Source organism: Panthera pardus, unplaced genomic scaffold (assembly GCF_024362965.1).
Source record: "Panthera pardus isolate Hobbes unplaced genomic scaffold, ASM2436296v1 HiC_scaffold_7, whole genome shotgun sequence".
NCBI lineage: Eukaryota > Metazoa > Chordata > Mammalia > Carnivora > Felidae > Panthera > Panthera pardus.
This window is the reverse complement of record NW_026527002.1, coordinates 71,289,949-71,316,656: the sequence shown is the minus strand read 5'-3', so window position 1 is coordinate 71,316,656 and position 26,708 is coordinate 71,289,949. Positions and strand designations below refer to the sequence as shown.

General features: G+C 45.2%; 1 protein-coding gene and 1 long non-coding RNA gene across 6 annotated transcripts in view; one reads left to right on the top strand and one right to left on the bottom strand.

The window, feature by feature from the left end:
• Positions 1-838: 838 nt before the first annotated feature.
• On the bottom strand, positions 839-8,477 carry LOC109273123 (uncharacterized). Of its 2 annotated transcripts, XR_002082779.2 has the most exons (4): positions 8,402-8,477; positions 8,103-8,317; positions 1,557-1,728; positions 839-1,103 (listed from the first exon to the last, which is right to left on the bottom strand). It is a non-coding gene; the product is annotated as an uncharacterized LOC109273123 (long non-coding RNA). The 2 variants fall into 2 exon arrangements; XR_002082780.2 differs by lacking the exon at positions 8,103-8,317 and having other exon boundaries at positions 8,402-8,423.
• Positions 1,597-26,708, top strand: part of CYRIB (CYFIP related Rac1 interactor B) — a 104,420-nt gene continuing 79,308 nt past the window's right edge. Inside the window, exon 1 of one of the 4 annotated variants that reach the window (XM_019459842.2) lies at positions 1,597-1,665. The gene's annotated coding sequence lies outside the window, so the exon portion shown is untranslated. The remainder of the gene's footprint in view (positions 1,666-26,708) is intronic. The other 3 variants (XM_019459847.2, XM_019459845.2, XM_019459850.2) reach the window with 3 other exon arrangements.

Sequence of the window (26,708 nt, the reverse complement as noted above, 5' to 3'; positions counted from 1 at the left end):
ATTTTCTATTTTGTAAATCTGGTCAAAAAAACTTGAAAGAAAGAGAAAAAAGTCCTTTATGTAACTGGAAGACATAGCGAGAGGAGTCAGGAGAACTGTAGATGAGGGGTGTGAGTGTGTGTGTGCATGTGAGCCCCTGAAGGGCATGGGGCATGTTGTACATACTCAAGGACAGAGCTTGTGAGTATGCTTATGTGGTTCTTAAATTAAATCTCTTTCTTTGGCCACCAAGCAATTCTGTGATCATGATTTAAAAGGGGATTTTAGGGGCGCCTGGGTAGCTCAGTTGGTTGGGTGTCTGACTTCGGTTCAGGTCATGATCTCACAGTTCGTGGGTCTGAGCCCCGCATTGGGCTCTGTGCTGACAGCTCAGTGCCTGGAGCCTGCTTCGGATTCTGTGTCTCCCTCTCTTTCTGCCCCTCCAATGTTTGTGCTCTGTCTCTCAAAAATAAATTTAAAACAAGGGGGATTTTAAGGGTACCTTGCTGGCTCAGTCAGTGGAGCAGGCTACTCTTGATCTCAGGGGTCATGAGTTTGAGCCCTGCATTGGGTGTAGAGGTTACATACAAAAATAAAACTAAAAAATAAATAAAAGGGATTTTAAACCATACTCATGCCACAGGGACAAGAAACCTGTGTGTGTGGGGGGGGGGGGGGAGGGAGGTGGGGGGGACAAGAGGAGAGATGGCAGGAGAGCACAGGTGGCTGACATGATCAGCCGGTAGTGTTCTCCTACCACAATTGGGCTCAGCCTCCAGACCTTTTGTGAGTAAAGTGAGGCCAGTGGATCAGCTTCCTGTAATTCATCACCCGCCGAAAAGCAAAGAGAAAACACTAAGGCAGCTAAAGATTTAATCAAAATAAAGGCCAGAGAAAGGCAGTTTGTATCTCTTCCATGCAATAATGAGAATGTCTAGACGCGGCAGACCGTGCTCTGACCCGCACGCTAAACGCTGGCGACTGTGTTCCATGGGATATTGTTTGACTTTGGTTTTATGAAAACTCCCTTTGATTCATAAGTTTTTGCTGCTATAAGAGATGCTGAGGGTGATGGGATTGGTGTTCTATATAAGTTTGTTTTCTTTCCTCAGCCGTGAAGAAACCTAAAACAGAAAGTGATTCAGGGATAGAATGATCCAGACCAGTTCGATCTCAAGTTGAGCTGAGCATTTTGCTGGGGCCCAAATACTCCTGTTGTAACTCAGACTTCCAGCATCCTTTAACTTGGAATTCTGAATTTGAAAAGGACAGCCTGGCCCCACCCTCTGTCCCCAGGACCACACAGTCTAGCCAAACTATCCCTTGGTCATAGGATTTTGGTTTGGGTCTTTGCTCTTTGCTGTGTAACCGTCAGCAAGTTACTTAACTTCTCTGAACCTCCATTTCTTTATTTGTAATACATACCACTATTTTGAACATTAAATGAGAAAAATATTTGTGAGACATGCTCTGTAAACCCTGATGGTCTGAAGAAATGGAATTGAGAGGAGTTATTCTCTCACAGTGTCTGTAGTATGGGAAAGAATAATAGTGTCTAGGATTTACTGGGGGCTCACCTTGTGCTCAGGTCTCTTGTCGCGTGCTTAATTCTTGCTGTCACTCTGTTTTACAGGAGACGACACCGAGGCCTGGAATTTGAGCAACACGTTCAAGGTTACCAAGTTGGTAAGTAACAGCTGGATGTGACCGTGGCCATCTGCTTCCAAGCGTGTGCTCTTGACCACTTTGCTGTGAAGAAAAATTAAAGTGGATGGAAATATTAGGCCAGGACATGGATTTCAGTTTAGTAGAAATAAGAACCTGCCGCTCTGTTGAAGTTAGAATCCATGTGCTTTCTTTCGTTCACTCCACGAATATTTATTGAGACCCTACAAGGTTATCAGGTGAAATTATTAATTTATTTTTATTTATTTATTTAAAATTTTAATTTAAGTAAGAATTTTGGAGACAGGGGGCACCTGGGTGGCTCAGTGGGTGAAGCGTCCTGCTCTTGGTTTCGGCTCAGGTCACGATCTCACGGTTTGTGGGACCGAGCCCCGCGTCAGGTTCTGTGCTGATGGTGTAGAGCCTGCTTGGGATTCTCTCTCTCTCTGCCCCTCCCTTGCTCTCTCTCTCAAAATAGATAAATAAAGCTTAAAAAGATAATTTAAAAAAGAACTTTGGAGGAAAGAAGATGCTCTCAGCCTCTTGTCGTCAGTAACAGGAATACAAGTTGACAGTTATTGAATGCTGTTGAATGGCAGAGGCTGTGCCAAGAGCTTTGAATTATCTTGTTTAAATTTCAAAAGAAACTTGAGGATCAAAGAAGAGAAGTAACTTGCCCAAGTTCACTCCAGTAGCAAGGGTCATCTTAGTCCATTTGGGCTCCTGTAGCAGAATACCACAGACTGGGGGGCATTAAACAACAGAAATTTAATTCTCCCACTTCTGGAGGCTGACAAGTCCAAGATCAAGGTGCCGGCAGATTTGGTGTCTGGTGAAGGCCCACTTTCATTCACAGATGGCCATTCTTTTGCTGTAAACTCACATGGCAGAAATGGTGAGGGAGCTCTCTGGGGTCTCTTTTATCAGGGCGCTGATCCCATTCATGAGGGCTCCCTCCGCAGGACCTAATCACTCCTGAAGGCCCTGCCCCCTAACGCTGTCCTTTTGGGCATTAGGTTCCGACACATACATTTGGTGGGGACACAGACAGCCCATGGCAGGGGTGGAGCCAGTAATCGCATCCCAGTAGTCTGGCTGGAGAGCCAATGCACTTAACTGCTGGGAGGCCCCTCATGGAAAACCAGCTTGGGGCGCCTGGGTGGCTCAGTTGGTTAAATGTCCGGCTCTTGATTTCAGCTCAGGTCATAATCTCACACTTTCATGAGTTCAAGCCCCTCGTGGGCTCTGAGCTGGTAGCGCAGAGCCTGCTTAAGATTCTCCCTCTTTCTCTGCCCCTACCCCGCTTGCACTCTCTCTGTCTCTCTCAAAATAAAGAAAATAAACTTAAAAAAAAAAAAGGAAAGAAAGAAGAAAAGAAAGAAATGAGCCTGGGTACCCGCTATCCCCGCCAGGTACTCCTTTTTCTGCCTCTTCTGTCCCTTGTCTTCCTGGTGTCCTTACTACCCTGTGTTCGGCTGGCTGGCCCCTAGAGAGCTTTAGCTGTCAAATAGAGATCAGGTGGCAAGCTGTCGTGGAGTAGTCTCTCATGTACGCCTGTAACTTTTATTTTAATTGAGGTATAACTTACACACTGTAAAATGTACAAATCTATTTTTTTTAAAGATTTAAAAAAAAATGTTTATTTGTTTTGAGGGAGACAGGGCACGTGTGCGTGTGCCAGCAGGGGAGGGGCAGAGAGAGAGGGAGAGAGAGAATCCCAAGGAGGCTCCATGCTGTCAGCACAGAGCCTGATGTAGGGCTTGGTTTCGGGAATCGTGAGATCATAACCTGAGCTGAAATCAAGAGTTGGACGCTTAACCGACTGAGCCACCCAGGCACTTTAAGATTTTTAGGATTTTTAAAAAAGATTTTATCTTTAAGTAATCTCTACTTCCAACGTGGGGGCTCAAATTCCCAACCCCAAGATCAAGAGTAGCATACTCAACTGACTGAGCCAGCCAAGTGCCCCAAGGTTTTATTTTATTTTTTTAAAGCTTATTTATTTTATTTTAGAGAGAGAGAGAGTGAGCGAGTGGGCGAGGTACCGAGAGAGATGGGGGAGAGAGCCCTGCAGAGCCTGACACGGGACTCGAACCCACAAAGTGTGAGATAATGACCTGAGCCAAAATCAAGAGTCAGAGGCTTAACCAACTGAGCTACCCAGGAGCCCCCTCCCCAGAGATTTTATTTTTAAATAATCTCTACACCCAGTGTGGGGCTCGAACTTAAAAACCCAAGATAAAGAGTCATATGCTCTACCCACTGAGCCAGCCAGATGCCCCTTTATGAATTCTTAATATGTCACCCCATCTTGTCACCACCTAGACAGGGCATTCAAGATTTTTCTCTCTCCAGGACATTCTCTCATGCCCCTTCACAGTGAGTCCTGCCCCAGGGCTAACCACTGTTCTGACTTACAAAAGTCCTGGATCCATCCTGTCATAGATTATTGCTTCACACTTCTCCAGATCCAAATATACTTGCTCAACAAAAACAAAGTACAGATAAAAATAACACTTTAAATAGCGTGGGTGATCCTGTCATTCCACCCAACAGGCGTCTCTTTCTTGGAGTGAGTGTGAATGAGACACAGATCTGCTGTTCCTTCTGTCACTCTTTGTTCCTGTGGCTTTTTGGAGTATGAGCATCTATGCCATCAAGGGTGTGTCTTGTATTTATAGATTTTAATTATCCTACAACGCAGCTCTGAAATCCAAGCTAGCTATTTCTTTCTGGTGCTCAACCCAAGACACCAAATCCAGTGCTGAAGGGACACAGCCTGTGTTGGACCTGTGTTGGGAGACGGTTTGTCAGTGTCCATTGTGAAGCTTTATTACGGGCTTTTCAAGGAGAATTTTGACTGCTTCCGGTGTTCATATCCATGCTGACTTTGGAAGCTTACCCTTGAGTAAGCCGCCACTGTAATGTGCACAGAACTCAAGCACGGGTAGGTGGTTATGTTACACTTGCAGACCTAGAACACTCTGCCAGCATGGGGGACTATGCTGATTTGTGTCTTTCGTGATATGAACACAGAGTGGACTAAAATGTAAGACTTGTACCTAGGGGAGCTCATCAGAAAGGGAAGTCCTTTAGTGTCAGAGATGAAGAGAGAAAATTAAGTCAATTGGATACGTGGGCTGAAGTCATGACAACTTGTGGGGTTTTGTGCCCAGGAACAGGCCATGGAATCTGGGTGTTAAGGTTGAAATGTCACAGTAGGTCTAGAAATGAGACTTGGGTCCATTGTGAAACTGAGCACTTGAGAGCCTTTTTAAAAAGTATTAATTGATTAATTAATTTATGTGTGTAATTGTTACACTGTAGACTGTCCTCAAAAATAAGCACTAAACAATAATGAGATGCGAATACACAAGAATGGTAAGGAGGCATAGAAGAGGAACTAGGAGGATATTGCTTATGCCTAGACAGATGGGCTGGGGAAAGGCAGTATTCAAAGACATAATGACAAAAGAGACACGACTATTAGATATCCCTTCAGATCTTCTCCAGTCCTTAGGTTCCAAGAATTTGTGACCAAGTCACAAGAATCTGTGGCCCTCTTGCTGGTGGCAGTATTCAGAGAGAGATGGCTGAGGCTCGGTTTCCACTGTAGGTGTGCATTGATGTGTGATATGTGTGACCAGGGTCCCTCTGGGGGGGCTTCTAAAAAAGAAGCCTTGCTTTGTAGCATTTGCTGATTTCTATGGTACAGATGCTTCCCATGTCCAGTTTCGAGCTACAAGCGTGATGTCCCTGAACCCAGAATCGGGAAGAAAGGTGTCCACTCAGCTCACCTGAGCTGGTGTGAGCTGGCTTCAGCACCCCAGTGGCTCTGATGTGCATTCTGTCTTTACACTGGGATTTCTGGGTTGTGCATCATGGGTGGGTCTTACAGGAAGTAGTAATGTCATGTGTGATATCACAGGGGCAGGGAGAGCCAGGGGGACAAGACTAGAGCTCTGGTGCTCTTTCTTCCCTTGTATTTAAAAACACGAAACAACGTTTTGTGAGTATGGGTGGAGAAATGGGCATACTTGTCACACAATTGGGGACAGTGACAGTAAGGGCAATATGGCACTATCTGCGTTTTCTGAGTGCTTGGCCCTGCGATTTTACTTCAAAGATTTTATCCTGTCGTATCTTTCCTATAGTCATCCATGGGGTATGTGAAGATATATGTCATGTACGTGCCTTGCAGCGTCGTTTATAATAAAAGCAAGATCGAGGAAGCAGCTGAAATGTATGTTGGCAGGGGATTGATTCAATCAGTTACGGTATGTTCTTACAGTGGGATACTTGGCCACTGTTTAAAATAGAAGGTCATGTGTGCTAAGAAGCTGTGATCTCCAGGATACATTCTCTCTTTTTTTTTTTTTTTAAGTTTATTTACTTATTTTGAGAGAGAGAGAGAGAGAGAATATGAGTGGGAGGGGCAGACAGAGGGAGAGATAGAATACTAAGCAGGCAGTGCAGAGCCCAATGTGGGACTTGATCCCACAAACCGTGAGATCATAACGTGGGCTACAGTCAAGAGTCGGAGGCTTAACCGACTAAACCACCCAGGCGCCCCTCCAGGATACAATCTTAAGTTAAAAAAAAAAAAAGACAAATGCAGAAAAGTGTATGTGATATGTTCCCACCATGTGTGGGGGGTAAAAAGTAGGAGATACAAGTAAGTCCACACACCTCATGTGCTTGATTACGCATCGATTATTACTGGCAGATACCAAGAAGGAGGTGGTTGTGGGGAATACTGTTCACCTCTTGGGGGAAAAGGCTACCGGATTGTGCTCTAGGGCAGATGGAAGATGCCTTGTTGTGTATCTTTTCTATTTTCTGAATTCTTTTTTTTTTAAATTTTTAAAACGTTTTAAAAATTTTTTAGAGGGGGGGGCAGAGAGAGAGAGAGAGAGAGAGAGAGAGAGAGAAGGAGAATCCTAATCCTAAACAGGCTCCACACTCAGTGTAGAGCCTGACTCAGGACTCGATCTCACAACTCTGAGATTATGACCTGAGCCAAAATCAAGAGTCAGACACTCAACCAACAGAGCCACCCAGGTGCCTCTTTTTTTTTTTTTTTTTTGAATATTTAAACATGAGCATATATTATTTTTTGTGTTAAAAAACAAACTAGTTAACAAAAACTTCTCTTTGGGAGCTTTCAACATAAAAGCCCCTCTCATTTTTAGAAGAGATTAGCAGTCTTCTCGGGGTCGCTAATTCCCAGTGTTTACTGAGCATATGCTGAACGACAGGTACTTGTGGTTTCAGGCTCAGTCCTCTCGAGCCGGTACGCCTGGGTCTCCCTGTTTGTAGGCTCTGCCTGGATCCTAGCAGTTGCCCAGTGAACTTGAACTTGTGATCATAGTCATAGTCGCATTTTCAGGAGAAGGGAAGTGAAGTCTTTGTGCAGTCAACAGCACTCTTTCAAGTGTTTTTAGAGCAGAGGTGACCCAGCTGCTTCCGAGAAATCCAGACTACCTGGAAGGGTTCTCAAGCCTTTCGCCCTCCTGCCACTCGACCCTAGCACTTCTCTTGAGACCACACGGAAGTTTTTGTCAGTGTTAATTTTTCCATCTGTAGTATTCTTTGCCCTGGAAACTTGGAGCTGTATTTGTGGACCAAATGAATCGCTGATGTGTTTAGAAGCAGCAAAGACCCAGGAGAATTTGTTTGCGGTATCCTTTTCTGATTCATTAAGTATCTTCCCAACTTCTGTTATGTACGCATTGTCAGAGGTCTGAGGGACACTGGCTTTGCTCCCTTACGAAGACTGGCCTTCAAGGCCTTTCTTAGCAGAATAGATGTTCCCAGAGGTTCTTTTATTGTTGCCAGTGTTGTTCCCTGCGGCCATATTTCTAACCCAACCCATCATGCAGTGTTTTAGGGAACCAGACACGTGCTCTCTTCCCTCTCCCTTATCATTTGGTAACAAATGTGGTAAACAGGTTATTCATCTGGAGAGGGCTGTTGTTACAATGTTGTGCGATTTGATCAACAGTAATCCAAACAGGCAAGAGGGCTGGAGTGAAAACTGAACGCTGTGTAGCATCCAAATCACAAAAACTGACCTGAGAGTTATTTAAGAGGGTGACATCGTCTGTAACATTCAGATGAAATTCTTGCCAGTGAGGGCTGTTGGACATTGGCACTTTGCCGTCTCTCGAGATGCTGTGTTGTGGGCTTGTTCAGAGAGTGCCCGTAAGTGCTTTAAGTATCACCGCCCGTGTGTCATGTGGGTTGTAGTGGGTTTGGTTTACTGGGAGCTGGATGTGTATCAGCCGTGTTCTCTTGACTCCCCAAATAGTAATTCTGTCTCTGCTGCCTGAATGCAGATGCAGGGTACGTTTAAATGCTCTTTCTTGTTGGAGGCCTTTCCTGGCTCTCCCCCCGCCCCCCCCCCCCCCCATGTTCCTCTTGTTCCATGTCGTACTTAATTAAAGCAATTATCTTACCGGCTTTAAATAATTGTAGCTGTTTGTAGCTGTCTCCACATCGCACTGAGTGCCAGGAAAGGTGGCATGGATCATCTCGCTTCCTCTGTGCATAGCCAGCGTGCAGCCTATGTCACAGCCCTTCGGATTTCATCAGTCAGGACTCTTTTGACCTCAAAGCAGGACCCTGACTTGAACCGGCTTCCCCAGAAAGGGGATTTATGTCCTTGAAAAGTCTAGGGATGGAAATTAACGCATGGAGGTTTCAAGGGTGTTGCTAAGGCTTACACAGTTTTTCTGCAACCCTCAGCATCACCTACCGTTTCTTTCTCGATTGTGGTGGCAAGACGGCTCTCAGCAGTTCTGGCAGAAGGGAATAAAAAGGTCACGTTTTCAACGGTTAAAGAAAAGTCCCCGAATTGAGTCTCTGTTTCTGATTGGTCTTATCTGGGCAACATGCCCCTCGGGAACCAATCCCTGTGGCTTAAGAGAATGCGATGCTCTGATTGGCCATCCTGGATCGAGTGCCCGCCCCCTGAAGGAGCTGAGGGTAGGGTCTGCACCCCCCAGAGCACAGGGACTGAGGTGAGGGGAGGTGGGTGTTCCCCAGGAAAATCTGGGAACCGTGTGTGAATGGGGGCGGGGTGGGTAAGTAAGAGCAAGGATGTCCAATAGAGTAGGTTTTTAAGGGGTGTTTACTCAGTGAATGAATTAACAGATGAATGAGCAAACGGGAGAGTGCTGCTGATTCTGTGAGCTGGTTTATACAATACCCAGAGTGGGGTTTTAACAGATGGAGCCTTTGCAGAGAAGGGAGGATAAAAGAGAGCCTGGAAATCAAGTCCTGTAAGGGTGACAGTAAATTAGCTGAAATACTTAAGAAATGGGAGACATATGAGAGCTGTTTCCAGATGTGTGAAGGGCATTCCTAGAAATGGAACCTTTGCTGGGTCCTTGCTTTATGTCTAAGGCACTGGGGCTAGTTGCTTGGATTGGTGTCTCCCCTCTTTTGTGTTCACTTTATTGTTACTGGACAGTTTATTTATGTTCACTATAGAAAATCTGAAAATTTACACAAAAGCGAAAAATAAATATCCTCCCATAATCTTATCATCAAAAGCTAATTGTTATTAATATCTTGCTATATATTCTGTCAACCTTTTCTCCCTCTGTGTAGCTGCGTTAAAAAAAAATTGTGAGCCACTGGGTGGTTCAGTCGGTTAAGCGTCTGACTTCAGCTCAGGTCATGATCTCGTGGTTCTTGAGTTCGAGCCTCGCCTGGGGCTCTGTGCTGACAGCTCAGAGCTTGAAGCCTGCTTCCAATTCTGTGCCCAACCCCCCCGGCCCTCCCCTGCTCACGCTCTGTCTCTGTCTCAAAAATAATAAACATTAAAAAAATTCTTATTTAATCTTGATAATGGTTATTTGTCAGAGAAGGGATCTGTGGCTCAGACCTGGGCACGGGAGTCCTAGGGCCAGAATTGAGTCCCCAGGTGCCAGCCTCTCATTTCTGGGCGTTGGGTTTGCCAGCTTCATAATCAGCAGTCTGAGCACTAATAGGGCTTTACTACTGTTCTCTTCTGAGAATCCTGATTTCGTCACTTTGTGCATCCACTCACTCCTTCACCCATGTGCTCAGGTGATCTTTCACTGAGTGCATTCTGGGTGCTGGGGCTGTACCGGTGAACGAGGCAAGGCCCCTACCCTCCTGCAGCCGACCGTGTAGCTGAGCTCCACCTCACCAGTAAATGGTTAGGTCAGCAGCAGCTAGGGATGCGCGGGGACTGCCGATTGCTCCGGTCCCCGTCCCCAGCTTCTGTCAGGAAGCTACCAGCAAAGCAAAGAGGAAGCGTCGCGGCCGGAAGGCCTTGTTGATATATGCCCTCTGCCCAAGCTCCCTTTCCTGAAGGGAATGGCAGTATGTTGAGGGGTGGGAGGCTCGGGGTCCACATTACCTGTCCTCGCTCTCCCAGGCCTGGCTCTGCTGGGTGATCTGCAGTTTGGCCCACATTGTGTCCACGTGATGATCCCGTTTCCTGAACCTCAGACTAGAACTCACGATATGAAACAGTGTTAGCCAAAAGAAAGAGGCACATACCTATTTCTGGAATGCAACCTTGGGTGTGTTTGCATGGCTCTCCTTGCCCAGGAAGGTAGGTATTAATATGCTCATTTGGCAGGGGAGGACGCCGACGTCCAGCTGGATCTGTGATTTGAGCTCAGGCCTTACTGATGGCTCTCAGCCCCCTCATCACGTTCCTCTGATCCAGATACGTCTGGAGTGTAGGGTTTTAAAAGGTTCTGAAATTCCGGGTGATATTGTTAGTTTCATTCCATTCACCTATTTAAAGAAGTATTTATTGAGGGCCTGTGTCCAGAAACTCTCTTAAGCCTGGGATGCTGGCTGACCAAGATCAGTGAGGGCTCTTGCTCCCAGGAAACTTGAAATCTGAGTTAAATCTTCGGAAGAGTGATGATGTTTCTGCACAATCTCTTGCTCGGTGATTCATTCAGCCATGCATGAGGATGTGTCAGTTAGGGTGCTTTGAGTTGTAAGCGACAGAAAGCCTAGTTCAAACTGGATAATTGATGGGAGCAGTTGAGTGGTTCACATAACCAAAAGGTGAAGAAGTGGGATAGGTTCCGGGTACGCTTTGATCAGGGCTCTGGCTTCATTTCTTTGTGATCCTCTGGGCTCTGCCCTTGTGTCTGTTGGCTTTGTTCTCAGGTTGACTCCCTTCATAGTAGTGACAGGGTTGCCAGCAGGGCTTCTGTATTGTTCCAACGCCAGCAGACCTCAGGAAAATTAGGTGAAAATCCAGGAAGTGCAGAGCAGAGCTGTCTAACGTGGTGGTCTGGCTGCTGGTACTTCTCAGCCCACGTGTTTGTTTGATCACATCCACGGGGGGAGAGCTGCCATCTCTCCCCAGGGCCATAGCACAAAATTTCTGAGCTCCCTTCTGGTTGGGTCATCGTCTGAGGATGATCCATCTCAAACCATCATGGCGGCAGAGGAAATAGGATAACATTGATTGCCTTAGATCAGTCAGGCCCCATCCCTGGAACTGGGAATGAGGACCGAATGACGGAAGGATGCTGCTTGGTGGGAAGAAATGATGTTGAAGAGGCAACTACAGTCTCTTAAGGGGGGCAGTGTGTAGGATGTGGGCGCGTAGGAGGAACAGCAAGGTCCCTTCTCTTAAAAAAAAAAAAAAAAAAAAAAAAAAAAAAGAAAAGGCCTTTCTCTTAAAAAGCTCCACATTGTAGTGAGCACTCTGAGACTTTGGCAGCGATCAGAGGAAAGGCATTTACTACATTTTTTGAACGCTAGGCACTTTATACGTTTTCCTCAGTTAGTTCTTATACTGTCCCTGTCGAGTAGGTATTTCCATTTCACAGATGAGCAAACAAGTTCAGAGAGGTTGAGTTGCTTGCCAACAGCCACACGTCTAAGAGAGTGAGGTGTTTTGAGGCTGTGCATCCCACATTCCCTACTTCTCCTTCTTGTGACGGTTGCAGAGCAAATAGATCGTTAACAGGGACCCTACAAAGGTTTGTCTAATGACTCCTCTACAATAAGCAGGGCCTTGGGAGTAGTTACCACTTTTCATTTCAGGCTTTTATTAACGGAATTCTGCCTGCTTTTTTTTTTTTTTTTTCTTTTCCTTAACTAACTCTAGATGGGAGGAAAACTCTCCCAGGTCCAGATAAGCAACCTATAATTGAATGAGCTTCTGAGAAGAGCAGAACCATTGTCAACTCCAATGCATCAGAAGAGATGGTTGCATTCAGATAATTTTACAAAAATGACTTCTGTCCCCTTCTGACTTGGCTGCCTAAGGCTTCCACTTGGTTTTAAAGTAGTAGGGTAACTATTATGTAATTGTATACAATGCTTCTTTCCCCTGGGCTCGAGAGAACTCATGTATTCAAAATACAGAATATATTTGTTTTGATGAAGAGTTTATGTAAAGCCAGTGTGATTCTTAAACTGTCCCCAAAACAAGGGCATATGAACTGGGTTTTTTGGTTTTCTCCAGACTCTGCAGAGATAGAACATCCAGCAGAGCAGGAGATGGTTTACCATAACTCATGTGTGTGCTGCTGGCAAAATGTCTGTGTTCCTTTTTTTTTTTTCAATTTACTTTTGAGAGAGAGAGAGAGAGAGAGCACGCTCGCGAGCGAGTAGGGGCGGGGCAGAGAGAAAAAGGGGGACAGATAATCTGAGGCGGGCTCTGTGCTGACAGCAGGGTGCTCGATGTGGGGCTCGAATTCACGAACCGTGGGATCATGACCTGAGCCAAAGTCATCCGGCTGCTCAACTGACTGAGCCACCCAGGTGCCCCAAAATGACCTGTTCTTACTGCTCCCTAACCTACCATGCGTGTCGTGCACTTTGCTGCCCACTGAAAGAACACTGGTCTGTTCACAGATCTCCTGACCTCACTTCCATCCCACTGGATATAGTTTCATCCTGAGGGAAATTAACAAAAATGGGGAAATCAAAATGGTGGTCAGTGCCAAGTTGACATATAAGACTTTCAGCTTAGCAGCTGTGCTTTTTGAGTTCTTGTGTCTGCTTTCCATTTTTTTTTTCAGGCTACTATGGATAATAATGGATTTATATTAGGTTGCCTACCATGTTTCAGGGCCTGGGGATAGATGAATGAAGCATAGTCTCCATTACATAGTCTTCAGTGGTCCTCCTCTGAACAGTCTGTCCATGCCAGTATATTTTTTTGCTTCTGATTTATGCTGGGCCTGGCAAACTTGTTAAACTGGACCTTAGAAAAAGTGTGAAGTAAAAAGAGGAAGCAGGAAAGACATGAGGGTAGATGCATAGGCTTAGCTGTCAGGTGGGATTGCTGGGCTCACCTTGTTGACTGTAGAGGGTGACTACTGTGGTTGTCACTAGGACTGGTATTTAGGGGCTCTTTGTTACACAGCATAACCTAACTCATCCTGACTGATGTGACCACCACATAGGATTCGTGGAACCTGGCCAGCTTGTATATGCACCTGTGTGAATGCACGCACATGGAAATATATGTAAGAATAGATATGAACATGGGTGCCTGTGGGACAGTGGTTCTCAAACTTGTCTGTACATTAGAATCACCTGGGGATCTTTTAAAATTCCAAAGCCCAGGGGTGGCTGAGTGTCTCAGTCGGTTAAGTGTCCAACTTTGGCTCAGGTCATGATCTCATGGTTTGTGAGTTTGAGCCCCACAACAGGCTCTGCACTGACAGCATGGAGTCTGCTTGGGATTCTGTCTGTCTCCCTCTCTCTCTGCCCCTCTCCCAGTTGCATGCTCTCTCTTTCTCTCATTGACATAAGATAAGATGAGATAGATAAGATAAGATAAAATTCCAAAGCCCTCAGGACATAGTCTAAATGAATTAATTTACCAACTCTGGGGGTGGGACACAGCATTAATAGATTTTAAACTCTCTGGGTGATTCCAGTGTGCAGACAGTTTCAAGAACCATATGAGAATTTTAATAATAACATCATGATTATTATTTGGAGAGGAATAGGGATAATGGCAATGATATTGATACTAGCTATCATTATCGTTAACTGACTGCTGCTTGTCTGCTGGGCAGTATCCTGGGTATATAACAAACACTGTCACATCTAATCCACACTGCAGCCCTGCAAGACAGCTCTGTAGGTGGTTGGAGAAGGAAGAGAGGAGATCGTATCCGTTAAACTGATGTCAGCCACAGAGCTGCTCAATCCAGATTGTCAGGTATAGTCCAGAAAGATGGAATTGCTGGTCTCATCCTGTCGATCCCAGAATGACCACTGTGGTCATCATTGGGGCCGAGACCCCGGGGCTGTTTGTTACCACAGCGTAACCTGGCCCGTCCTGCTGGATGCAACCACGCTTTTAATAACCACAGTGGATTCAGGAGTCGATACGCGAGAGCACGTTTTGCAAAGTTATAAATTGAGAGTGAGTTTATTTTGGCTTGTGGCTTGGAAAGAGAAATGAGCGTAGTAAACCAAGCTATTAATCTTGGGTTGGTTGATTCATCCATCAAAATCACTCTCTGTGTTTCAAGGAAATCAGGTTAAGTAGATTAATAAAACATTACCTTGTGTGTTTGTAGTGCTTTCCTCAATGGGATACACGGTACTCTACAAACCTCATACCATTTGCTAGTCTTGACACTTCCTCGAAGGATTGTCAGGCATCAGTAGGGCCGTGTGTTACTGTAAGGTAATAACAGGAACTTAGTGATGGTGAGATGCTTATCCAGCATCCAGAGATGCCTGACTGCAGTCTTGGTGGGAGATAGGAGTTTGTCTGGGAGGTATGGTAGTGTCTGGAACGGTGTTCATAGCACAGAGAACAGCACAGACAAAGGCACAACAGCAGGAAATAGTAATTATAGGAACTCTATAACTAGCTTAGTATTACTACCAAGAAAGAAGCCATTCTCCACTCCTATGGGTGATTGAGAAGTCCCAGACAGCCTGCATTTCCACTTGTTTCTTTATCATTTGGTACATGTCTATTAACTTTTGTTTTTGACTTTGGAAGAGATTTGTGTGTAGTGAGGGGCCAAGAAAGCATAATGCTTTAATTGACCTCCTTTCCCCCGAAAGATCACACCAGACACCGCACCAAATATACACTGCTGATTAAGTAGAGATTTTTTTACAGGGCTCTGTTGACGCCTCAGTGATCCAACCCTTGGACGTGAACTCAGCAGTTCTCTGACTCTCCCTGAGTCCAGGCCTTGGGATTGTGTACCTGTGAGACGCCTCTGAGCCTCTCTTGGGCTGTTGGTTTTTCTTAAGTGTAAATGTTGGATTGAAGGTGAATTTCAAGGTTCCCTACATGTTTAAAATTAGGTGATTCATCAGGTACTCATTAATGCAAGTGGCCTATTAAATAAAAATGCTAAGTACATGCTGAAATGGATACGGCAGACATTTTCTCTGGGGCTGTGGGTTTAGATAAGACCAGGGCCTGGACAAGAACAACCATTCTCCTCTCTACCTTTGTGCATCAAAGCTGAAAGAGAGATGCTTTCTCATTAAACGTGTATTCTACAATGAAATCAGCACCAGGGTTTTATTTTTTGTATTTTGTAAATGTTTATTTTTTAGAGAGACAGAGTGTGAGCAGGGGAGGGACAGAGAGAGGGGGAGACACAGAATCCAAAGCAGGCTGGCTCCAGACTCTGAGCTGTCTGCACAGAGCCTGATGCGGGGCTCAAACCCACGAACCGTGGGATCATGACCTGAGCTGAAGTTGGACACTTAACCACCCAGGCGCCCCAGCACCATGATTTTAGAGAAGAAGCTAGCCGAGCCAGTTAAGCTGCTTCATAACTTGGACCATACTGGTTCCCTTTTCCAAAGGTGTTGTGTTTGTTTGTTTTTTTTGAATCTTATGCAATGTCTTTTCTTCTGTAGCCCCAAAACTCAAACCTTTTTTCACACTGTTAGCTCGTGTTTGACATCCCCATTTGTTCTTTCTAAAGGTCTATATTGCAACCGATTGGTTCCACAGCTAGTGACCTAATCATTGTGGCTACGTTGGGGAGAGTTTACATCTCACCTCCCTGGGTTGCTTATCTGATTTACTGATCTTAGGGTTGTGTCCATGTTGGGATTTTGGAGTTGGGGTAAGGCCCTGGGACTAGGTTAACGCTGGACCAATGCCATCTCTGTGACGAGCTGCACCTGTTTGCACGAGCTCTGTGCTAGCACTGGAGTTACAGTGGTGACAGCACAACCTGGTCTCTGCCCTTGTGGGGCTCCCAGTGTTTAAGGAAGTACACAAATCACCATGCGATTGCAATTATGTATGTGCTATAAAGGAGAAGCACAGGGTCCTGATCATTCATAGTGGGGCATCTGACCCAGTTTGCTCAAAGTTCAAATGTATGGACATGATGAGGAGCTCAGGAAAGCAGTTGGGGAGGCTGGAGGCATTAAGAGTAATCTGTGATGGGGGCGCCTCGGCGGGTCAGTCGGTTAAACATCCGACGTCAGCTCAGGTCATGATCTCACGATTCATGAGTTCAAGCCCCATATCTGGCTCTTTGCTGTACAGTGCAGAGCCTGCTTCAGATTCTCAGACTCCATCCCTCTTCCTCTGTAATGTGTGATCAAATGCAAGGGTGAAAGGTTCAAGATTGAGGCCGCAAACAGCACTAAGGTTCCTGTGAGTTGGTACAATTCAGGACACCAGGCCTTCCGAGAACAACTTCTTGACTCTTCTCCTCTAACTCCCCAAAGCCAAAGGAAGTATTCTTTCCCTTAAATTCTCCAGGCCATATGTCTATATCATTTCTTTGGCAGTTGTATGTTGCTTGCTCTCCTGATCATGCTCTGTTCTGTTTCTCAAAACAAACAAAACATTAACAGGTAACAGCCCCAAGTGCACCTTTGTGCTCAAATTCACCAAAGCTTCCATCAATTGAGGGAATTGATGGGGAAATTCTATCAACTTGGGGAAAGTTTAAGAGATACTAGCTTGTAGGAGCACTTGGGTGGCTCAGTCAACTGGGCATCGGACTTCGGCTCAGGTCATGATCTCATGGTTGGTGCGTTCGAGCCCCATGTCGGGCTCTGTGCTGACAGCTCGCAGACTGGAGCCTGCTTCGGATTCTGTGACTCCCTCTCTCTCTGTCCCCCTGCTTGCATGCTCTCTCTCTCTCTCTCTCAAAAATAAATAAACATTAAAAAATTAAAAATAAGAGATGCTAGCTTGTAACTAAAAGTCCAAGATAAATGGGCTTTTCTTTTCTGCATCTTCTTACCTAGTTTTCTTTCTGCCCCTGTGATTCTGTTTCCATATTCCTGCCCTTCCTTACTGCTCTCTGTCAGAGGTCACTTGTCCTTGGTCACTTCATCTATTTCTCTTCATCTTTCTTCTGTCTACATGCTTTGTTGAATGCTGTCTTTTAAAACAAAATTGTTCAAAACATTGAGGGAAACTTAAAAAAATTTCATCCCTACTCCCTCATCCTGTTTTAACCTCTCTGATCCTATCTGCCAGTTTCCCATGGGGGTGCGTATTGTATATTCATGGCATTCTGTTATATATACAGTTTTGTACTTTGCTCTTTTAGGATGTCCACAAATTTTCTTTATTTAAAAAAAATTTTTAATGTTTATTCATGTTTGAGATAGAGAGAGAGAGAGAGAGAGAGAGAGAGAAAGAGAAAATGAGTGGGGGAGGAGCAAAGTGAGGGGAGACACAGAATCTGAAGCAGGCTCCAGGCTCTGAGCTGTCAGCACAGAGCCCAACGCGGGGCTTGAACCCACGGACCGTGAGAGCATGGCCTGAGCCATAGTCAGACGCCCAATCGACTGAGCCACCCAGGTGCCCCAGAATGTTCACAAATTTTCAATCAGCAAATGTTAATTGAGCTTCTACTCTGTGCCAGGCATTGCTGTAATGGCTGGGGGTAGATACATCAGTGAACAAACCAGACATAATTCCCTGCTTTCCTGGAAGTTTCCACCTGTTTCGTGGAGAGAGACAATAAACATAGTACAAATTCTCTTAGGAGGTGACTGCTGTTACAGAAAAAAACAGGAGGGTTGAAGAAGGTTGGCAGTATTTATAAAATATTTTCTCATGTTGCTACTATCTTTGTGTGTACTTGGGGGTTGTATATTATCCTTGATATTGATGGATTATATTTTATTTAGAGCATTTAGAGCCTTAGGACTGTACACTTTAAATCTGGAGAGAACTTATGAATCATTGAGAGTAAACCATTCATTTTTGAGGTGAGGAAAACAGGTCCAGAGAAGAGACAAGACTGGCTCAAAATTATACAGCCCCTGAGTGGCAAAGCAGGGGCTGTTAAATCTTAATTGAATTGATTTTCTTTAATTTTAAAGACAGTTCTTTCAGAACCCTGGTATGCTGTTTCCCTGTTGTGGGAAATTGAATTTGTTTCTGGTTTTTATTATAAATAATGCTACAATGGGCAGCTTTATACCAAAACCATCTGAATGAAACCAAGTTAATAATAACAGCAATAATAATAATAGAAAAGGCTAATGTTTATCGAGCACTTAACATTTGCAAAGCACTGTGCTAAGTGCTTTACGTGAAATAACTTAATTCTGACAGTGAGTACCGTGACTTTCCTATTTTTTACAGATGACTAAATGAAGGGATTCAGACTCAGGTCTGTCTGTCTAGAGTCTGTGTTCTTAGTCACCATGATGTACTGCCTTATGGGTTTGAATACTAAAGCTGCAAATTTCAAAAAGCAAGATAGTCAGCCATGCAGTTTCATTTAAACACTTCAGAGTTGTCCAAGAACGTTGACATATTAGGTTTAACTGTATGTCATCAATGTTTTTAGGGTGAAAAGTGGTTGAATGTTAGCAATTTCATACATTCCATCTGTTGCTTTAGTTAATCCTCATCATAATGGTGAATTAGGGGCACCTGGGTGGCTCAGTCAGTGGAGCATGGGCCTCGATCTCAGCGTCAGGAGTTCGAGCCCCGTGTTGGGTATAGAGATTACTTAAATTAAAAAATAAATTAATTAATTTAAAAAATCCCAATAATGGTGAATTAGGTGGTATTGTAAATGAGTAGCCTAATATTTTAGATGGAGCTTGGACACTGGATGAGTTAATTAATGTTTGTAGAGAGAAAAACGAACGGGAGGCAAGAAAGGCAGTATGACTTGGGCCACGTAACCAGCTGCTCATACCTGCGTCAAATCCTGACTCCCTGTCTTAGTAGCTTTGTGACCTCCAGTGAAATACATTCCTGGTGCCTAATTCTCTCAACTGAAAACTGTCATTATAAAGATGGGTGGAAATCATTTTGTTCAAAACCGGCAGAAACTAAGCAGTCGAGCCAAGGTATCGAGTGGTGGTAGTTCCATCCTGCCATTAAATTTCAAGAAAAACCCGTCTCTTTTCTCCAACCATGGTGTTTCTGTAAAACACACAAAGAAGCTTTTTATTTTTTATTATTATTATTTTTTTAAAGTTTATTCTCATTTATTTTGAAAGAGAGATAGAGCGCAAACAGGGGAGGTGCAGAGAGAGGGAGAGAGAGAGAATCCCAAGCAGGCTCTGCACTGTCAGCGCATAGCCCGACATGGGGCTCGAACCCACAAACTGCGAGATCATGACCTGAGCCAAAACCAAGAGTTGGGTGCTTAACCGACTGAGCCACCCAGGCACACCATGAAGAAGCTTTTTAAAATGGCATGGATTAACTTCATGACCCCTGACACAATTAGGGGATTCTCGTTCTTTACAGGGAAAGTTTTTCCTCTAACTTGGATGGATGGAGAGCTGTATTAAGATGGGTGGGGCAGCAGAGATGGACCTCTGTTTGGGTTTCTGGGTCACAACGACTTGAGGTCCAGGAACAGATGCCCCCACCAGCTGTTTCTCTCCCTCCTGTCTTCCGGTGCCATTTCTGATTTGATGACATCTTGCCCCCTTGTTCAGGTGACCCCCTCCTGTGCCTGCACAGCTTGGTAAGGTGGCCCAGCCATGGTGGGGGGTGGCAGGGGGGCAAGGCAGCCAGTGCCCTTGAGCACTAACTAGTCCTGCTGGAATGGGGTCTGTTGTGTCTGTGTGGCAAGGTCCTTACTTCCGGAGGGCAGTGACCTGACCACCGTCAGAGCCAAAAATGCCAAGTGGCAGGGGGCCTGGGTGGCTCAGTTAAGCGCCCAGCTTTGGCTCAGGTCATGATCTCACGGTTGGTGAGCCGGAGCCCCGCATCGGCTTCTGTGCTGACAGCTCAGAGCCTGGAGCCTGCTTTGGATTCTGTGTCTCCCTCTCTCTCTGCCCCTCCCCCCACTCATGCTCTGTCTCTCTCTCTCTCTTTTTCTCTCAAAAATAAACAAACATTAACACTTTTTTTTTGGAAAATGCCGAGTGGCTTCTCAACCACGCCATGGGCTGGACTTGCTGCTTGTGGAAAAGGACAGTGCATCCCGAGCGTGCCCTCTTGGGTTTTTCTGCAGCCAGTTCTTTGTCTCTAAGTGGTGCAGTGGGCTTTGGGCCACAGACTGCTTAGGACCTTGGTAAACCCTGGGAACCAGCCCATCCCTCCAGGGAACAACTTTGCCCCTGGGCAGGGCTTGGGAGGGGGAAGTGAAGGCTTGCCGAAAGTCCCTTCCTCTTTTTACATTAAAATCTTGGCAAGAAAAGGCGCTCTTTCTTTCTGTCGCCTGTATCAGCAGCAGATTCCCAAACTGAACTCCGAGACATCGCCCTGGCTTCGTCACACGTCACCTTTGCCGGCTGCAAACAATCTTGCTTCTCCAGCTGATGGGGACTCTAATAACTCCAGGTGGTGAATGGGCGGTAGGGAGTGTGGTTCTGTACAAATACAAGCTCTAACTAAAGCAATACAAACACAGAGGAAAAAACGGGAAGCTTGTCAAGAGGGAAGTGCTGTATTAAAACATTTTACCTTTACTGACATTGAAGAAACCTCCCCTTTAGTTTAACACTGGGAGATGTGTTAAATACTCTGTGGTGCAGTGACACGGCTGAGTGTTCCAGAACCTTTAACAGCAAGGCAGCAGAAGTATCTTTATTAAGGAAAGGTGATTAAGATATACTGTGAAATGAAACACAGCAGATTACAGTCTAGGAGCCATTTCTATAAAAATATATGCATTATCTTTATATAGATACAGGAAAAAACATTTGGAAGGGGATCCACTTGGTGGGAGGTTGGATCATGAGTGTTTATATTTTCTTCCTTTTGCTCATCTGTGTTTTCAATTTTTTGTCTGCAGTCAACATTGTTCTTCATAGAGTTTAGGGTGAAAGAAGGATGTCCGGGGCTGGGAACTGCCCTTTTTTACCCAATCATTCCACACATTTATTGAAGGTCTCCTAGGAGCTGGGTGGGCACAGTGATAGGTGTTGGAGCGGAATAGCTCCGACCTCTGCCTTCACAGAGCTGATGTTTAGTGGGAGGCTTTTCTTTTTCTTTTCTTTTTTTTTTTTTGTTTGAACTTTATTTATTTAGAGAGAGACAGAGAGCAAGTGGGGGAAGGGTAGAGAGAGGGTGAGATAGAATCCCAAGCAGGATCCACGCCATCAGCTCAGGGCCCGATGTGGGGCTCGAACCCATAAATCGTGAGATGGGTGATCTGAGCCGACATCAAGAGTCGGATGCTTAACCGACTGAGCCACCCAGGCGCCCTATGGGAGGCTTTTTAAAAACACTTTTAAGCTAAAAAAATAAAAATAATTACAGGTTATACAAATTACCGTGAAGGAAAAAAAAAATGCCGGTGGCATATAGGAATGACTGAAGGGAGGTGAGGGAGGTGTGACCGGGAGGACCCCTTTGAGGAGGTGACCCTTGAACCTGAAGGCCAAGAAACAGGCACTTGAAGAGGCTAGAAGGCACATCTGAGGCGCAGGGAAGGACCAGCGATGAAAGGCTGCGAGAGCCTACCGCCTTCCTGTAGGTCACCCCGTGGAACTGCCCACCTGTGAGAAATGTTACATTTGGGAATGTGATGGAGGTTCATAGAGCCTTGGAACTCTGAGGAAATACGGCCTTAAGGACAACTTTATGGCTCCTGAGAGATTGGCTAATGTTTTGCTAAACAACAGGAATGTGTTAGGTTTGAGCTGTTGGCTTTGTACTTTGTTTCTTTTGAGTAGCAGCTCTGATGCCATCTTTCATGGCGGAGAGGCTTCGAGTGCTGTCTGGGGATGCCCAGGCCTCATTCCTGTGTCCTCTTCTGCATTCAGGAAACTCGCCCACTGCATGCTCAGCCATCAGGCCGGACACTGGAGTCCTAGTCCTTAGCCTTCGAACCTCTGGCCGTCCTGGAAATGTCTGGGAGGGTGCCTCTTTCCTCAAGGATTCAGTGTTCATTGTTTCCACCAAGAGGAGGAGGGAAGCCGTTGATAGAAGTCCCTGAATGTTAGGTTGAGGACTAATATGTCATATTTGAATTAACTATGGTAGCACCATCAAGAGTCCTAAGGGCAATCCAAGCAACGCAAATCAAGAACCATAGCGATATTCAGATCCTTTAACCCAGAACTGCAGTACAAGGAACTTAGGTGGAAGTCATTTTTTTTAATGGGAAGAAACCAAGGATACAGCAATGTCTATAACAGCAGTAATAGGCATTAATGACATTGTGCTTTGGGGCTTTGAACATATATTCCTATACTGACAGTACTTACGAGAGCTTTGCAACATTCCTGTGATGGGTGTTCTTATCCCCATTTCACAGATGGGAAATGAAAGGTTAGAGAGGTCATGTGAGTGGTCCTGGTTCACCCTGGCAGATTCAGGCTCTGAACTCTAATACATGCATTGTTGCCCGGTGGGTTTGTTCAGAAACTCTGAAAATGATGGAAGTCAAGAAAGCATATGGAGGGAACCAAGACTGAAAATTATTATCGAACTTAATGTATGCTTAGTTGTGTCCCAAGCATTTTGTAAATTTTATCCAGGTTAATCATCACCACAAACTTGAGGGGAGACTGAAGCTCTGAGAGGTTGGAGAACTTGTATAAGCTGTAGAACAGGATTCAGACCCTGGCTCGGCCAGGTGGCTTCAGTTCTGTTGTATTGTCCTCTGCTTCACAAGAAAGCATTGTTGGGTGAGTGAATACGTGGTAGGCTGATGCCACAGCTCTGCATCTTCTCCAATGCAGTACGTTCTCTCAGTACTCTCCCATGAGAGTTGCAGCTTGGCTGACTCTTGAGGGCACACTTCTCCGACACCCTTCACCTAAAGGCTCTCTTTCCTCACTCAACTCATCTCTTGCGAAATGCTCAGAACCGAATGAGTCCAGGGTAAACCAGGCATGCAGGGTGTGAACCTTTAGCAACCGAAGGAAATTGAGCTATTTCAACGTGATGCAATATTCTGCTGCCATTAAAATGATAAATGTGACTGTAGAAATATGAAATGGCATTGGGAAATAGTTGCACGTATTTGAAGATAGTAATGGAAGCAGTGTGCATTGACGTGAATAAAGGTTGGGAGAGGACAGGAATGAAAACTGTGTAAAGGTATCGGGATTGGATGGTGTCACCTTCTGATGGGTCTGCTAAGCTAGGAACCTCAGGGTCAGGTTCCACAGCTCCTGCTGCTACTTTGCCCAGATTCAGCTAGTCACAAACTCCTGGAGATTCGACAGGAGTATCCTAATTCTGGTGCCCCTTCTCCCTCTCCATTGCTAGCTTCCTAAACCAGGCGCTAATTATCTGTCAGCTGGACTGTACAAAAGCTTCAGTGGTCTGCGGACCTCAGTTCTCCTTCCCACCATAGTCCGCTTTGGACACTGTCGTCAGAGTGACCTTGATATAAAACGCATCTGATCATGTCTCCCCTTGCTGAGAAGTTTCTGTTTACTTGTTATTGCCTTCAGGAGGCAAGTTCAGACTTCTTAGCATGGTGTTTGAGGAGGTCCTGCACAGTCACACTCGCCCAACCTTACCTCCAGCATGTCATAAACTCCCCTTCCTCTCTGCCCATGTGCCTTTTCGCTCGTCCCCTCCCCCAGTCTCTTCAAGACCAAGTGCATCCTGTCTGAAGCCTTCACAACTGTCCCAGGGATTGTTGGTTCTTCCACTCTCCTAGATGACAACGAATGATGCTGTGTTGTAATTCTGAGGTTACAGCTCTCTCTTTCATGAAATTGTGAGCCCTGCCAGGGCAGGTACCACACATCTGTTGACCTCCAATCTAGACCCTCAGCATGGTGCCTAGGATGCAGTAGGGTGGCAAAATTGTGTATTGATGGAATGAATCAATGATTAAGTGAAACAATTTGTTTATAGTGTTTAAAAATTTTTTTAATGTTTATTTATTTATTTTTGAAAGAGACAGAGTGTGAGTGGGGGAGGCTCTGCTGCACAGAGCCTGATGCGGGGCTCGAACTCACAAACCGTGAGATCATGACCTGAGCTGAAGTCGGACGATTAACCGACTGAGCCACCCAGGTACCCCTTAATGTTTTAAAGTTGATTTAGTAATAAAGTTTTCAAAGGAAACAACATTTAAAGAAGAGATCAGGAACTTCTGAAATTTACAAAAGCAGAGTCAAGTTTATAGAAATGTAGAAACACACGGTGGAGTTGACAGATTGGGTTTGAATCCTGGATCTCCTACTGAGTCTTGGTTTCCTCATTTATAAGGTGGATGTCAAAATAGTACCATATAGGGTGGTTGTAAAAAGCAAAAGAGGAAAAGCAAGCAAAGTGCTTAGTACAGTGCCTGGCACATTGGAAGGACTAAAAAAAAAAAAAAAAATGCTAACAAGCCACAGTGATTAAATCATCAAGAGCCTGGGGTTCTTATGTAAACCTCTTTTTTTTTTTTGCATCCTTCTGCTTGTTTTTTTCAACATAAAACTTTGAAAGCTTTGACCTCAGCTGAAATGGGATTACATTCACGCAGGGTGACAAAGAAAGGATTGAGGAAGGATAAGTTCAGCACTTCTCTGAAGGTCTTGTCTTCTGTTCCTCTTTCAGGATATCCCACATGGGGTAGTATAGTGGTAGAGCTTACTTGTGAGTTCTGTCACAGGCCAGGGATCTAGGGCAGACAATGAGAAGGGTATCTCTGAAGGGCGTGCTCTACCCTCCTCACAGGATTCATCTTATTTTATGGTTATCATTCAACAACGGACGTTTCTTTGCTGGACTGTAAGCTCCCCCAGGCTGGTCTCATGTCTGTGTTGCTCTCCAGGGATAAAATTAGGACCAATGGATGAAAATTGTCGGGTATCAGATTTCTGCTCAGTGTAAAAGGAGAGGTTCCTCACAATGAGAAGAGGCTGACTGTTGCAATAAGGAGGTCCCCATAATGGGAGATATTTGAGCTAAACTGGATGGGGTTGATACTATGGAAGAGATTTCTGCTTTTGTTGGGATATTGAGGTAGAGATGTATGGTTACTCAGAGCTCATATTTAAGGGACTGGGCAGGTACATGAACTTTCTTCCTCTGGCACAAATTGAGGACAGTGGATTTCTGTGGACCAGAATTATTTAAGACTGTGTATCAGCGTGTAAGAAAAATGCACCAAAGTTCTTGGGTTGTGAAGACGGTTCTGTCAGCATCAATGTTTGCAAAATATTGGCTCCCTTAGTTTAACTGAGATTGATAGAGATTATAATATAATATAGAACTCCTAAATTTTTCTAAAGTATGAAAATTAGGGTAAAAGTCTGAGGCCTATGACCCTTGCCTTTAGTGTATGCCTTCAAAAAGCCATCTCTCGGGGTGCCTGGGTGGCTCAGTCGGTTAATCGTCCAGCTTCGCTCAGGTCATGATCTTGGGGTTCACGAGTTTGAGCCCCACGACGGGCTCTGTGCTGACAGCTCAGAGCCTGTAACCTGCTTCAGATTCTGTGTCTCCCTCTCTCTCTGCCCCTCCCCTGCTCGTGCTCTTTCTCTGTCTCTGTCTCAAAAATAAACACTAAAAAAAAAAAATTTTTTTTTTTTAAAAGCCATCTAATCTCTCCATGACTCTTAACACATTTCTATATAGTATGGCTAACACCATGGAGTCTCCAGGTAATTCAAGAGGAAGACAAAAGACTAAATAAGGGAAGGGCTTCCCTTCTGTATTTGGGGCAAGGAGTGCTTTCTTGGCTACCACATCTGGTAAGGCCTGTATAGTTCCTGGGATTTTACCTATTTGACCAGAACAAGAGTTCATAGTCAGGTTTTCATAGGTAGGCTTCCTGGGTCCATAAATGTCCTGAAATTGTATGCAAATTTGTGTGCATATGTGCATTTTTCTGGGGGAGAAAAGCCCCTACTTTTGTGGGATTTTCAGTAGGGGCCTTGACCCCCAAATATTTCGAACCATTTACTTCCATGGTAATTATCTGATCAAACTGAAAATATTCCAGGTAAAGGTAACATTGTAATCATTTACACTTTAGTGTTAATGAAAAAAATCTGTGTCATAGCAGGATTAGGATGAACTAGCTGGATGGAATGTTCTGTTTTTATATGTAAAGAGGGAGCATTTATGTTCCAGGGTGAAGAGAGATTCTGGAAATAAGATGCTGTGCCCTGGGCCACATCCAAATTCTCTGCCCCCCGCCCTGGACATTTTTGCCCAGAGCGTAACTCTGTAACATCTCATTTATCTCTTAGAGCCATGCGTGGCAAGGTACAAGTCTCAAGTGGCGCCTGATTTCTGTCCTCAGACTGATCATTTAACATCTCCCCAGGGCGTCTCCACGATACCATCGTAGGCGATAACGGTGCACCTCTAGGCTCTGGGGAGTCGGCCCGCGCTTCTGCTTTGCCGGGGAGCGGGAGTGAGGTTCAGTACCTGGAGCGGGGGAAAGGCTTGCTCGCCAGCCCAGCCATTTGAGGCGTGGGGGGTTGGTGGGATGTGGCAGCTTCGCTGAGTTCAGCACAAAGAGTCCTGATCGGCGAGTTCCGAGTTCCAGTTCCTGGTGTTTCCGAGTTAGCTGACCTGAAGCAGCTTACCCCCACTTCTGAACCTCAGTTTTCCCAGTGTAAGATGAGAAGATTGCAAGACTCTGACCCACCCAGATGCCATCTCGGCGCGACGAAGCTGCTCCTTTAAGGAGGGCGGGGGGCGCGGAGGCGGTGGCCGCGCCCCCTTCCTCTCCTTCCTCCGGCGCAGGACC